Raw genomic sequence first — 16,416 nt, forward strand, 5'->3', positions numbered from 1 at the left:
TTATTTCTTAAATGGTTGCCGGGATACGAAATCAAACCCAACGCTTTATGGTAGATGACGCAATTCATAGTTCACCGTTCTCTTCCAAGTGTTTTGGTAAGACATCGTGCAACTCCTTAAAGACATCACTAGACAAGTTTCCCACCAACCCCAAACCTCTCCGTCAATATTGAAATAAGTAATACACGCCTTTCATTTCCGAACTGAATTCAACAACAGTTACGTCATCTCCGGTAATACGTCATCGCAGCTTGATATTTATTGTTGAAGATACCTGCTCCGTGTAAACGAATAGAGTCGATATTTAACAAATGGCCACTTGATAACAATTAACGCACATAGAACTTTCTGTCCTTTACCCTTACACCTATTATTTACCGTGAAACAAAATAAATCATTTGGTGTTTGGTCGGCGTATTATGATATTTAACGACGTTCAAGTCGTCCTTGTAGTTGGGTAAATCGTCTATCCATCCGCTCGGTTGTTAGGCTTGTCATGTCGTTTAACAGGTATATTTACCGACTGTATTTACCAATCAGACCCGCCATTGTTCAATAGTCATATAAACAATACATGAAAGGAGGTGGTTTCAAATATACACCGGTGTCAATTTTAGTCCCCCCCTGTACATATCTGCCCGGCAACAAAAACATAACCAATTATTTTCGACATGTCCAAATGGAAAGAAAACACTAATTGTTTTTTTCGCTGTGTGGTTAAAGCCATTTCTCAGATTAAGTTTCATATGGAAACTTTTCAAAGTTGTCAGTTTGTGTCAGTTTGTTGCCAATCAAGCAACCTGAATAGCGATTGTTTATAGACAAATCGAAACAGAAAAAAAAATCAAGTAAAAATGCTGAATCCAAATAAAGCCGTGATGAAGAGAATAATAAGCACACGATGAAAGGATTTGAATGAAATGGGAGAATTGTACTATTAAAATGTATCTGTGCTAGTTCTCGATCTCACGCCTTTAGACTAGTTAACCCTCAATTGACCTTAGACTCGTCAAGAAAATGAGCAACTTGCGTTGAACAATAGCTTAAAAATAATTTCCTGTCTAAAATGAAAATATTGACAATAGTAATTGAGAATGGATATACATATGAAATGATTAGTTTTCTGTCATTGAGAAATTTTAGTTTTAAGTAGAAATAGTAAAGTGTTTATTTAAGTTAAAGTCTTCTTTTCTGTCGATACTTATAGAGCGGCGTCTTTGAAACGTACGAGAGTGGATTGAATATTATATTATTAACAAAAAGATAACTTTGTATTTCCGTTTGGATGTTCTAATCCGTTTAGTGTATTATATGCACGATTTGAGAGCCGATAACCCTTCAAGTCTGTCCAATGCATAATATCAGATTTGAAGGAGATTATCTTTAATTATGCACATCTACTGCCTTTAAATTGAAGTTTTTCACGAGTTAACGAATAATGAAAACTTTAAAGTTATCAGATAATTGCTTTGATGTCCCCAATGTATATTAATCCCACAATATTAGTCGTTTTGAATATTTTATGGCCTATAACAAGAGAGAGAGAGAGTTTGGGTTTAATGTCCATTCGACACAAACTAAGTCATTTCGAGACTAACATATGGTTCAATGTTTATTTCAATAATTCGCTTGCGCGTAGAGGAGGAAACCGGAGGACCCGGAGAAAACCCACAAGGTTGGGACAGGCGACTCTACTCCTTGTCACGTACAACCGGCGAATCGAAACCACGCTAGTTGACTCAATGATAGACCTTATGATACAGCGCGCACGCTTTAAACATTCGGCCCTCCAAACCCCCCAGCCAACACCGCCTATAAGTTGATGGTCCTCTTTTTAAGACGAGATATATATCTACCGCTCATATATTTCTTCTTAATTACATATTAAACAATCAATTGAGGTATGTGTTAGCGTGGATTAAGCCGTGTGTGAATCAATTGAGGTATATATTAGCGTGGATTAAGCCGACTGTGAAAATTAGTAATTGTCCGAAAAATACGAATAATAATCAGCGCCTTGAAATATATGTAGAAACTGAAAGTAGAGAGCAGCCATATTGCTATGACCAAGTTTTGGGCATTCTGAATGGAGAAGAGCAACTATTGATATCTCAGTTGAACATATGCACACAGCTCACCAAATGTTTCTATGGCGTCTTTCTCTCTCTTTCCCCCCTTTTGCATGGCGATTTTTGTTGACGTTTTGGTTTAGAATCGAAGAAAAGGGTTTGAAAATACATTTTCTGCCAGGTTTTGGTGAATATTCATGATTTTGAGGATACAAGAGTTAAGAGATTGGTTGGGTTGAAATGTAGGGCGCAAAATTGCATGTTTGCTTATCTCTACTTCCAGCTTGTGTATCTCAAGTTTTTCATGGTGAACCTCATACATGCTTTTGAGCAAGAGGTTGCCACAGGTTGCCCCATCTGTGGTAGAAAGCGTTCTACTCAACGAAAATTTGGAGACGAGAATTAAAATTAAAGTCAATGGGAAAATCATTGGTGATCTGTAGCCATAGAGTAAGACAATGTTGAAAACAAGATTGTCATTGGTGTCCAGAAAGTGGAACTTTTGTCACAAGAAATGGAAAGTTTACATGTACTACGATGATCACTGGTGTCTCGGAAGGTTTTCAGAATGCAATAATACGTTCATATCCAATTAACCGTATTCATCTTAATGGTCACCTTACGTTTAATCTTAAACAGGAAATAATTATCTTATTATGTATTTGACCATGTCAATGATAAAGTTAACGTATCTGAAAGGACATGCCCCGTACAAAAAGAAATCTTTAATTTAGAGTTATATTACCGATTTCATCAGTTATGGGCCATAATCTTTTAATGAGTCGCCTTGTATGTCGTATTTTAATATTTAAAAATTTAAAAAATTGATATTAAGACGTTTGCTCACGTAAATTCAAATTACAAACAACTATCTTAAAATTTCTATTCCGCATAATATCATTAATGAAAAACCCAGTAAATGGGCAAATTAACCTTTTTAACCGTTTACTTTAACATATGGATTACAGGTATGGACAGGTATTCCGTTCGTATAATTGAATTAACTGTACCTTATTATTAAATATTATATGTAATTTCCCCGGTTTTTCGACAAGAACCCAAATGAAGTTTATCAACCAATTGTATGGCATATTATCACTGATTTGATTATGTACATATTTAGAGATGCATCTGTTACCCCCCCCCCCCCTCCTCTCTCTCTCTCTCTCTCTCTCTCTCTCTTTCTCTTTCTCTCTCTCTCTGTGATTCAATACGAACCGCTTTAATTGTTATTTATAGCAGCCAAACCTCACTGATTTAGATCAAAATAAAGTATTAATCTGGGTTAATTGCTTTAGTGTGTTTTTTCAATAAGTGATGGGTCAACCTCTGTACCTTTAAATTTATTACATTTAGCTTACAGTTTGTCTTACTGTGTCAACTGCAGAACACAAAGTCGGCCTTGTCTCAACAAGTTTCGTTTCCTGACGTCACTTCCGGTTTAAGGTTAATCAGTGGACTGCTAATAGATTTACGTCCCCTTGGTTTAAATTGTGCGATGATTTGCCCCATTACAAATTGATCTTCCATTAAGTATTGTCTGTCTCTCCCTCTGCCATTTAGTTACCAAAGTGTGTTGGTAATATTACCATCGGTAAATGCCAAACATAAGTATCTTTTGCTAGAAATCAAAAGTCAGCGGCGCTTAAGACACAGAAATCGAAATGAAAGATAAAAAGAAATGAATTGTGGTTTGACGCCATATCTTTCTGCACCAACTTAGCTAATAAAAGATAAATTTCATTATTTTAAGCCATAGGATTCACTTGAAAAATACAACATTGTGAAATGAAATGAAATGGGGTTTAACGTCCTACTGTTCTGCTCCGACTGGGCTAATGAAGACGGGCATACGCCATATAGTGTGCTATGAGGGAAATTTTCCCGGGAAGCGGCACTATCGCCTACTCTTATATCGTATTCCAACTAATATTGGATCTTTTACGTGCACGCCAATGTATACACGGGACCTCGGGTTTTCGTCCCATCCGAACGGCTAGACAGCTGTCCTTATCAGGCCCTCCGTTTTGCACCACTGACAATGGGAAACCACGTCGGAAAATCTCGATGAACTTTCTCGGCCAATGCCTAGAACACGTTTCTAGGGGTTTACCCACAGTTTCGTGCAGGCCATTTCATTGGCTAAATCCTGACATCAACTAGAACTCCTGTTATATAACAAACCTTCCAGATCCTAGCGTTGTGAAGACACAAATAAAACGAAATTTTGAACTATAAAAAACGAATCGAAATAGATCTGTGTTTTAATCAGATTGCAAATGGTTCAATACCGTTCAGTAACTACAACGATATGTGGAATTCATTCATCAATCCACGCTGCTCACATTTAGTTTAGACAATATTTTATTCATTTGAAAAGGATTGAACAACAAGCAAAGCCTATATAAGTTCTTTCCCAGGGATACAGAAAATAATAAACAATAAATATAACATAAAAAAAAAAGATTAAATATAATAAATTGTAAAACCGAACATATATACAGTTTCATGTGGAAATGATATATACGATGCAATTATTTGATATTATACAACAATAATATGTAAAAGCGAATCAAAACCTTTGGTTACTTTTAATAAAATAATGGACTGCTTCAAAAATCAAGATATTGGAGGTATTCGAAAGATCTGTAGAGCCATTTTAAAAAATAAAATCTAGATTAATATTTTCTGTGAATACCTTTAATGAATTTAATAGTTCGATTCTGATAGCTGAATAAGATGGGCAAGAGAAGAAAAAGTGGAAGTTATCTTCATCCGAAGAATTGCATTTTGGACATATTTTTGATTCAAATAGGTAGTGGTGGAAAAGATGATTATTGAGATTACTAGATTTATTTCTTAGTTGGCTGCTCACATTGCTATACGCCCGTCGCCATTTTGTTGTCCACGAAACTTTAATGATAAGCCTGCTTAAAATCCGACTGAATCCAAGTCGGGACATTGTTTAGCGTTGGTATTTTGATTTTGTTTTCTTAATTAAATTTTAAATAATCAATCTAAGTAGATATTACCGTCGATTAATCTGTGAGAAATTTGATATTTTAGCGACAAGTGCCAGTAGCTCATCGTTACATTCAACTACTACAATTCGAATTATTTCTTCTTTCCAGCAGTGAAAGTTTCATCATGTAACCCTATAGGAAAGGAGTAATTGATATGATTTATTGACGTTATTGAACCTTGTTAAAGTAAATATTATATTAATATGTTTTTCAAAACGTTTATTGAACATATGCACAGAATCCGATGTTCTACCAAATGCATTAATATTTTGTGTACAGTGTGTATTAATCTCTCCAATTTCTCCCCCTCCCTCCCCGCAAATATTACAGTAAGTTGGAAGGTTCATTGGGTTTATTTTCGTATTTGATGCGTGTTTTAAAGGGGCTAAATCGCTATTCTTTGGCACCGAGAAATGGACAAATATGGTTCGCAACGCATATAATAATTAAATATGGATGTATATAAACTGATTAACATTTAGTCGTTTCTGTTTTTACTCTAACTCTTTGGTGTCTGATAATTCCAGTCTACACCGGTAGTATTCTCCTACATGGGATATGTTGAGCCTCGTTCATCTAGTCGCTTCATACAATTGGCGCTCGGTAGCATCTAGCACACGAATCATGCGCAAATTTTAAAATTTTCATTTTGTCTTAAATATTGAATACCAGAAGCCCACCGTTTCACGGTAAGATAACAACATCAATGTTGGTTTAAATTGACCAATAAGTCGAAAACTGTGGATCATATTGATTTTTTAAGACTTGGCTCCTTTAAGCACGCATTATTCGACTGAGAGTATCAGATCTAGGTGTCCTATAAAGGCGCAACCACCAAATCACACTTCTTATTTTGACCGTCTTTATATTGGATACACCGATCTTATTTAAAAATCGGGGGTGGGGGGGGGCGAATGGTTAGCACGTGCGCGCTCTTTCATAAGGTATGTCATTAAGTCAACTGGCGTGGTTTCGATTCTCCGGTTGTATGTGACAAGGAGTAGGGACGCCTGTCCAACCTCGTGGATGTTCTCCGGGTCCTCCGGTTACCTCTCACTGCTAAAGACCCCTACGCGCAAGCGAATTATTGAATTAAATTGAACCATGTGTTGGTACCGAACGACCTGATTTGTGTCGAGTGGACCTTAAACCCCATATCTCTCTCTCTCTCCCTTTCTTTGACTGCCATTAAATAACATTTATCACTTTAGTACGTAAACAAGTATCAATTATTGATGTAAAATTTGAGTTTTTGCTCTCCAGAAACTGATGTCTGTACAATAACTATCATTATAGAAAATGTCTTGAATTTTGTTTTCTAATGGAATCATGTGGTATGGAATATTTAAGATGCCATATTTTCGCTTTCTAATAAGTCTGTATTTATTTTACTTATTCTACACTTGAAACAAATATGTCATCCATGTTTATGTAATTACTAACACGCTTTGTTCATACAAAATACAGAAAAAAGAATCCAACTTATTCCATAAAAAACAGTAGGCAATGAGTGAATGGGTCTCCATCTTCATATCTTCAGTAAGTAATGACAGTAATTATGATGGGGTTTTTTATTTGTGTTTACCAGATTCGCATGTTTTAATAAAATATGTTTTTATTTTTGTAATCGTAGAAACAGTTGGCCTGCTGGTAACTCCATACTTTAAGAATGTACACGCCATTACCATCTCTGCACTTTTATGATAAATACAATTTTCAGAATATGCAAACTTGTCATAATAAATAAATCAAGATATTCGTTTAACTTTATGTCTTTCTGCAGACATTAATGTCAGTCTAATCTGTCATTGCTTTATTTGAACGACGAACGTGCACCTTATCTTTAGCAGAAGTAATGACTTTGTAAGAAACCGTTATGAGATCTAAGGGGTCTAATCCCCATCGAAAAACCTATCTTTCAGTCCGATAACAGTAATATAATAGTTAATAATGCAATATATTCGCAAACAGCAATCCTATATGGCTTTAACTTTATAGTAATAACAAATACACTTATCCTTTGATTTAGGCAAAGACTGATAGCGGGTGTCAATGTTTTATTCATTTGTCGCGATTGTTTACGACATTGCAGCCATTACACGACCTAAACACAACATTGACACAGGACATATCTTGGTAACGATGAGTCGAAATTATCGACAATTTTATTCAAATCCCTTGATTTATTTAACCAAATATGAGTAAATAATTATTTCCCGGCCAATTTATCATCGACAGACATTTTAAATGACAATGGATTAGAGTTTATCTGACTGTTCTATGATAAGGGGTATTGTTATCAATTGTGGGGGTTACCATCTTAGATTTGGGTGTGTTAAGTACCTAGATATTAAAGATAAATAAGTTTAATTATGAAGGTAGGTTTTATTATATGTACTCGACCTATTAGATAATATACGTGAGCTATCTACCGCGTAAACATTACTAAAGATACTGAACACGCACTTGAAAGCTACATATAAAATACCGCGATGCTATTATGATGTCTGGGTACCAATTACACCACCAAGCAACAAATTAACTGTTCTTTGTCAATCCTTTATGCAATCTCATATATATTAAAGTAGATATTAAAGCGCTAACCATTCGGCCATCCACCCCGCACCCCTCACCCGGCCGCATTCATAAATAAAGAACAAAATACGTCCATGTAGAAAAATCAACCATTTAACTTCATTCTGATATAAATTACATATATAACTGGGAGAAGGCAACAAATAGCCTATTTACCGTGTCTGAAAATTTCAGCACAAAATAATGAACCCTTTGGAAATGCAATTAAAATGCGAAGATATGAAGGCATGGCCTGTTTGCAAGTTTCACAGTTCAGTTCAAAATATTGAGCCTACAGACCTTAAGTAACTATTTTAGTCAATCTGAATAAAATACAGATCTATATTTCGTTTCGTTTTATACTTTCGATGGCCTCTATTAAATGAAGATCTGACCGGTTGTAGTGGAAGGTCGCGACAGGGGTCATACGAGCGGCTTTTGACCCTATGATTTGATTAACCAATCTGCATTGATGTTTCTAGGGGGTACCCACAGTTCCGTGCAACTCACGCCAAAAACTCGCCGTAGCAGACCGTTTCATTGGCTAATCCTTCACATCATCCACAACGCCGGTTATATAACAACTCTTCCACATCCTAGTCTAGTAAAGATGAGTAAAACGAAATTTTGAACTATATAAACGAAACGAAATAGGATCTGTGTTTTAATCAGATTGGAGGTTCACGAATGTCCAGTAACGGAAAGCTTTGTTTAAATGATATTTTAATATGTCTAAAGGATTGCGTCGAATCATTGATACAGACACCTTCATAACATACCTCAAATACACGACCTTTCAACAGAAATAAAGATTAAACTTAGCTCCGTGTGATTATTTTGTGTAAATAATCAAATCAAATAGTTAATGTAAACTTGAGGATTGTCAAAATAGCTAGAATTACATCGATTACTATGATTGAGACAGAAAGCCGTTCCCATTGACAACACTTCCCAGTGATCACATACCTAAAAAAAACCCATCACACCCACAGACACATAGATTAAGTCTAAATTCCCTGCTTGAGTCAATCTGTTTTGTTGAATTCCGGTCTTCACAGCTTGTGTCTTTATTTTCCCTGCAAATGACATTTATTTAATTTTAAATTCCTTTCTCGTCGATCATCGGAATGATTGGAGACAGACGTCGGCCAACGTTATGTCGGCGTTCATTGTTGTCAGTTTCAAAGAATGGCCGTCGTTACGTTGTTAGATTTTTTTCAAAACCCTATGCATTTAATTTATAAATTACATATGCGGTCATGCAACTGCAGAAGCAATTTGTTTAATATTTAATGACACTAACAGTTAAAGTTTCAAGAAAAAAACACAGTTGGGAAAGCTAGAGTTCTTTAGAAGAAACAATGCAAATACTAAAAAATATTTTCATGAATGAAATAAATAGAAGCATCACCATGGAAATCACATCAACACATACGTTTTACAAAGCAGAAATAATAATGCATTAATTTGTGTTCGTTTGCGCATGATTTAGCTCTCAGATTAACCTATGCCTGGCGTTATGTTAGTAAAAACCATTGAGAATAAAGGGCTTTCAGTTCGCATTATTTATAATTAACAAATAGTATATTATACATTAATTGACTGACTAACAAATCTACCGGGAATACAAATAGAGGTAGAACTAAATAAAATACAAATGCTTTTATAATAAACTGTTCAGTGATATAGCATCATTAATTACCCGGACATGATTGAACTTTTATCCTCCCCTTGATTCGATAAAGCGACAATACTTGTTTTAAATGAAAGGCCAATGTACATAGATCGACACTTTATCTAAAGATCGGAGTTTTATTTTTAAGACAAAACGATGAATTGAGTGACACAGGGACAAACAACTTAATGCCACACTTTAATACAAAAACCCCAACAGCTTTCTTTTATAAAACCATTAAACAATATGTTAAAAACAAAAACCGAGAACATTGTTTCCTCAGTCGTTAATTAAGAAACTTTCCCCCCGGTGATCATAAACCACTGTTTCAATACAACGACGAATTTTGCCTGGAAACCGTTCTAAATCAAAGTTTTGTAAAACAAATTAAATTCATTTAATAGCTCTGTTGTTGCATTATTTTTCATTTTCCAATAGAAAGGGATTTTTCTTTATCATTTACAGTCGATTTAGTATTCATCATTTCTAATGGTTTCCTTTTATGTGACGAATTCAAATCATAGAGACCAAATATGCTGAAAGCATTTTCAATTTGATTCTTAATAAGAAACACGAAGAAATATCAAAATAATATCATTTAATGTCCTTTGTAGCTTTGATTTCTAATTATCGCAGTGTAATAACACAGTTTACGATCTTTCAATGTAAAATAGGCGAGGAAAATTCCTCAAGGAAATAAACCGGTCATCGTACATTATACATAAGGAGAATTGATATCATATTGCCCGCCTTTACACTTTCATACTATCTGAATTCTCTTTGAAGACAGAATTCTATGTTTAAGACGACAGTTTAACCAAATGAACGATAATGCAAAGAACCATTTTTACATTACTCCATCTCTCTCATAACTCCTAATAGCTTAATCAACTTATTTTCTTTTATCTTAGCCACCGATGGCCAGTGATCGAATTTGAATTGGGAAGATCCCTCGAGCTGTCTTGATTCTTAATAACCCAAGAGTTCCTCATTTCTCTTGTTCCATTTAGCGTCTCGTAGCCACAAATTACGGCAAACGAGCTCGCACCCATTGCATTACCGTTTATGGGTCTCGATCGAAAATTACATTCCATATGCTCATATGAACTAATGGGAAAATGGATATTGGTTATGGTTACTTCTATATGTTATCGTGGAATATTGCAGATTCTATATATTGATGCTGAGACGGTAATGAGTAATTTCAATTTATTACTATAGCTATGAGAAATAATTTCTGACACGGCAGACGAGGGGAATTAGTCGCGGAATTACACTAGCAAATGGAACGAGGGTTTTGTCTAATAACATCCAAATGTCACTCTAATTCAGCTAAATCCAGACAGTCGCTAGTTTTCTCTAGAAAATTTGTTTAGTACCATCTATACGAAGTTCGTTCACAGTGCCGTGGTTTGATCCGACATCTTATATAAGGTTAATCAAAGAATGTTTGCCGAGTGCCATGACGGTAACTAGTTTTATTATCGTGTTTTCTTCTTCTGTTTGTGAAACTTGGTATTTTATTCTATTATAGGAAACTAATAATCTCATTATACTTAATCATACAACATCTTCTCTAAACAAAACATATATCAAATTATATTATAGATGCAGTTTTTTTTTGTTGGCTTCCGGTTACGAAACTCCGGCTGTTTATAAAGAAGAAAATACACCCGTCTCAGTTATAGTTCTCAGTGGTACTGACTGCGCGGCTTATAACTAATTAGGCGGGTTGGGGGGCCGAATGGTTAGCGCGCTCGCTTTGTTTCATAAGGTCTTCAATTGAGTCAACTGGCGTGGTATCGATTCCTCGGTTGTACGTGACAAGGAGTAGGGTCCAACCTCTTGGGGTTTCTCCAAGTCCTCCAGTCCCCCCCCCCCACTGCTAAAGACCCTTAGACGCATTGAACCATATGTTAGTCCCGAAATGAACTGGACGCTAAACTCATTAAACCAGCCTATGGTACCATGTGCAATAAAAGATAAAAAAAATCATAGCCAATTCTATTGCACTGAATAAACCCTTCGTTCTTTTCTCTTTTTTATTTTGCCACCAGATCCAGTGGGCGTTTATGACATATTATTTAAACAATAGCGTGGCGAGAAATGTCGGCAACTTTTGACAAATGAGATATACATTTTATATTAATAATAACAAACGATTAGAAAAAGTGGAAGCATTCGGTACACGTTTATCTTGGTTCTTGGAGACCACCTTTGCTGTGATGGCAATCTTGTCCCGATCTTGAAGACGGGTCATTAAGAAACATATAGACGGTGTCACAGACAACCTTGATGACAAATATAATAATATATATACAAATAGCACTGAAGACCAATTTATAATATTCTTACAATTCAGATAAACTTCCAAGTTTCTGTACATAAGGTCAGACGAAACGACTCGATGATAATGAGACGGGCGAGCAAAAATAATTGCCCCGTCGAAAAATCAAGTTCGCCTTATCTCTGCATCAAAAATACTTTTCAAAAAGAAACAACAAATCTCGCCAGATTGTATAACTGGCAAACGTATTTGACATTCGGTTGGAATTAGATTGAAATGGAGAGATAAAAAAAACGCTGGTAGATAACAAGATATATCCGGAACGAAATGTTAAGCTGTAATCTTCCAAATTTCGGATCCGATTTCAGAAACGAAAAATAGTAACGTGACTATTAACTCCACTTAATTTTTGATATATGAAGTGAAAATTGAAGGGGAAAAGTTAAATTTAACCCATTCTCCGCCGCATGTCAAGATTCTCATTATTTATTCCTAGTTACGAGTTGTAGAAACGTGTTTTGTTATCTTAACGGTGTCAGTATAAGAAGTCGTGGGTAGGCTTGTTAAGGGTTAATTACAGTCATCTTTCTGCCTAACCGTGTCAAGAATCACTGTTTGTTAACTAGATAAGTGTCTACATTACGTCAAGTCTAACAATTACTTATATATCGTTTGTTATGGTTGTCCAGCTAATGATATCAAACATATATAGTTTAATGAAATAATGGTGTCGAAAACACTAATGGTATTAAGATGTATGTTTAAGCCTTAGTTTCGTATTTGTTCCCATCAGTAGACACCAAACTGTCAAAATTTCAATCCGTTTGGATGACTACCAGATTTAAAGTATTTAGTAAAATCTGTATACCAGAATGCCTGGTAGCTTGTTTTGTTTTTTCATCGTTGTTTATATAAACAATAGATAAGACCAATATTTAGAAACAATAGCCGTAAACAAACACTACTTAGTATAGTACTGATGCTCTGAATAATTAAATATCTCATCAATTGTTTAAGTTTGTGTGACGTTTGGTGGGATTCTGGATTGATTCCTACAATTACACCCCTCGCCTCACAAAAAAGCGGGGCGGGGGGGGGGGGGCAGAGAGAGAAATGGGCTTTAGCGTCTACTCGACACAAACCAGGCCATTTCGATAATAACATATGGTTGAATTTTATTTCAATAATTCGCTTGCTGTGCGTAGGGGTCTTTAGCAGTGGAAGGAAACCGGAGGACCCGGGGTAAACCCATGAGGTTGGACAGGCAACCCTACTCCTTGTCACGTACAACCGGGGAATCGAAACAATGTCTGTTGACTTAATGACAGACCTTATGATACAGCGCGCCCGCGCTAACCATTCGACCATCTACCCCCCCCCCCCCATCATCACAAAAAATGTAAAAGATATGACAATATCTTCATGTTTTATTATCATTAGAATTGTGTCACAATTGGTGCTTTGGTTGATTTACGCACCGATCTCTTTGTATTAAATATGACCAATGAAGGATTGGAGAAAACTTTTGAACATTTCAGATGATAACGAAAATTACAGGCGGTTTGAACAATGCCCATAAAACGAAACGCAAGAGCAATTTTAGCACTTTCTATTTTAGTGACTCCATTTCATTATATTGTAGAACCATCACAAAAACCAGCATGGCGGCGTGCATCGCAAATAGTTATTTATTAGTTAATCTCGAATAAATCTTATTTATTTCTCAGTGAAAAAAGCAGATTTGTCAAATCAATTATTTGTGACATAACTCGTCTGGCTATTTCTCTCGTCTACAGCCCTTGTTAATGAGATTTGCCACTTTTCTCTGTAAAGAGAAAGGAAAGATAACTATGTGTGTATGGAAGTTGAAATATATCAGAAGATAGCCAGAATGATAAATTACTAGAAGAAGAAAGGAACGTGTATTTTATATTGTTTAAAATAAGTCATTAATCCATTCCCCATACCCCATCTTTTATTAACTCCTGTTATCTCTCAACAAAGCATGTACGCCTGATTGCTTCAACTTTCCCGCCAAAATAGGTGGTATCGAATCGAAATGGCCGCATTATCCAAATCTACCAAGATGCAGAAATTATAAACTCATTTCTTTCTCTCGGAACTATTCAATGATGAAGAAGAAAAACGAGGATGAGAATCTATAAGAAAAGGTTCCCTTTCTTTTTCTTCCATAATAACAAATATTTATCCCCCAAAGAGTTCATTAGAGCGGCGTGAAAGCACGGTTAGTTGAGTATTGGAAATTGACAAGTTAAGAATCGACAACTCTCAAAGGAGATCCATTTCATTTGTTATAACGAGTACAATTAGCCACCATGATACGTTATGACTGTGGCGAGCTCATCAAATGTCGCCTTCATTACAAATATCAATTTAGGGAGATTGTTTAAGACTTTCGCCTTGTTCCATTCCCATTTACCACTCTCGAGAGACATAAATCGGATATTTAATGCCGTCTCCATAATACTGATGACTCTCATTTTGCGGTAACAACTTTGGACAAGGGTAGTTAAATATCTAGGCATGATATCATAAACTAATACCATACCGTCTGTCTCTAGCTCTATACTATAACAACCACACGTTTATCTGTTGGTCAATATCTCGCCTGTAGTTTCGTATTAGAACTTAGATATAAGACTTGATTGCAATAGATCAACGTTAAGTAATGTAAATGACTTGACAGTCCCTTTGAGCAACCGCATCAAGCAGTTAACCAAGGAGAGAGAACCATCAATACTTAAAATGTTAGAGTTTCTTAACCTAACAATCAATGCATCTGACAAACGGTTAGAGCTAAATGATAAGGCCAACTTAATCTTTCGTCATAGGTCACGAGATGTAAACAGGGCCGGCGCTAATCCATACCCTAACCCTAACCCTGGATCTAGCCCAAATGCTTACCCTAACCCTAACCTACAATCTCGCCAACAATCACGTGCCCCTAACCTTATTTACATCTCAACGACCTTGACAAAAAATGAGCTGACCTTAACATATAGATTTAACCCTAACAAACTTGTCTTTGGTCATTCTCCCTAGACTAGATTAAAAATTAAGACGCGGTGCTGAGCTTAGAGTCAGTTGTCAGTACTAAAATTATTTCATTTAATACATAACTGAATGTGGGGGTGGGGTGGGGGAACAATGTGAACGATGACTGAATGTTTGTTTTGAAAGCTTGAGGAAATTGTTTCCCCCGAAACATGACACGGGTTACCTATCCTTTTATGATCACAGCTACATTATTTGGTGATGTATAACTTCATATTCCCATGTTCAAATTTGTGATGTATTCCAATAAAATAATTTTATTATTCTTCTGCCAGGCAAGAAATATTATATGCAAGTGTGATATACATGACATTTAGAGGTGTATTCGTTTTGTTATTTTAAACAATTAGGCAATCGTTTATATGTATGTTTTAGAGAGAAGGAGAAATGGCGTTTAACGTCCACTCGACAGACCTTATGATGCAACGCTACTTTTTAACGTTACCTTTAATTTCAGCAGTAATTATAGGAACGATGTTAATGCCACGAGGATAAACGCCCATATTTGATGATTATATCCTCCATTAGTTAATATAAGTAGAATTTGTTAGATGTATAAAATCGAGCCAAATACAGAATTAAGTCCAGACCGTCTTTAATCTGTAATGAAGGTGAAACTCTATAGTTGATATTAGACGGATAATGAGTGGGGAAGGGCCACACCAAACAATCTTAAGATTTATTGTCTGTTTTATAAGATTCATATGATATGAGCATTCCCTAAATCCGGCTATTCACTCAATGAAATTGATATGACACCCCATACGACAGGTAAACATAAAATCAACCGTATCACTCCGCTCACCCTCACGTGACCCCCTCCGTCACCTCTTGATGGTATCACGTGACTTTAATCCCTTCTTAATATGGCGAAGGATAAGATCTCGTATCGTCTGCCGTGTACAAGTAACAAGAATGGTACCTACATCACTTTCAAATATGTGAAAGGAATAAAAATGTCAAATCTTTTTAAAGAAATAAATAAAAGTCGTATGATTCTATGTTTTTTTTTGTGAGTTATCTCTCTTGGGTATGATTGATGAAGATAGGTTTTGGGGTGCGAAGAAAGATTAAGATGATGACAATAGAAAGAATGAAGAAATGGTGATAAATGAATAAATGTATTATATTTTATTCCTCTCACTATAATGATGTAGTATATTGATCGGTATATGATATATTATCACAATTTCATCTTGGAGAAGAATATAAGATGTCATTTTATTGTAGTTCAATGCATGTCGTGCATATCAGATAATTAGCTTTTTAATCTAGACGTGACAGACGAAATTCACAGGGGAAATGTCCTTCTCGGTGCTGCTATATTGTTAAGCGATGAAACTGTCAATTGAGACATGTCTGTAAAATAGGACACAGACAATCTCTTGTATGCAACTAAGACAGTTACATTGTTCAACATGTGCATCTAGTATTTTTTTAAATATAAAATTAGAATCGATTTTATCATGTTTTAAAGCAAGTTTAACCCGTTTGCCCTCAAAGTGTCACCAAATTTAAGCCGAGACTGACCCGAAAATCAATAATCAATAATCATCTTCGATATTTAAAAAAATGTTAAATGTAATTTAGAAGATTCGGAAATAAAATATACCATCTTGACGTCCCTGTTCATGGATAGTAATGCTTTATTCTCCAGTCTTTTAGCGACAATTTCAAGACAATAAATATGGCTGCGTGAAATCAGTAGAAAAT

Source organism: Patella vulgata, chromosome 8 (assembly GCF_932274485.2).
Source record: "Patella vulgata chromosome 8, xgPatVulg1.2, whole genome shotgun sequence".
NCBI classification, from domain to species: Eukaryota; Metazoa; Mollusca; class Gastropoda; family Patellidae; genus Patella; species Patella vulgata.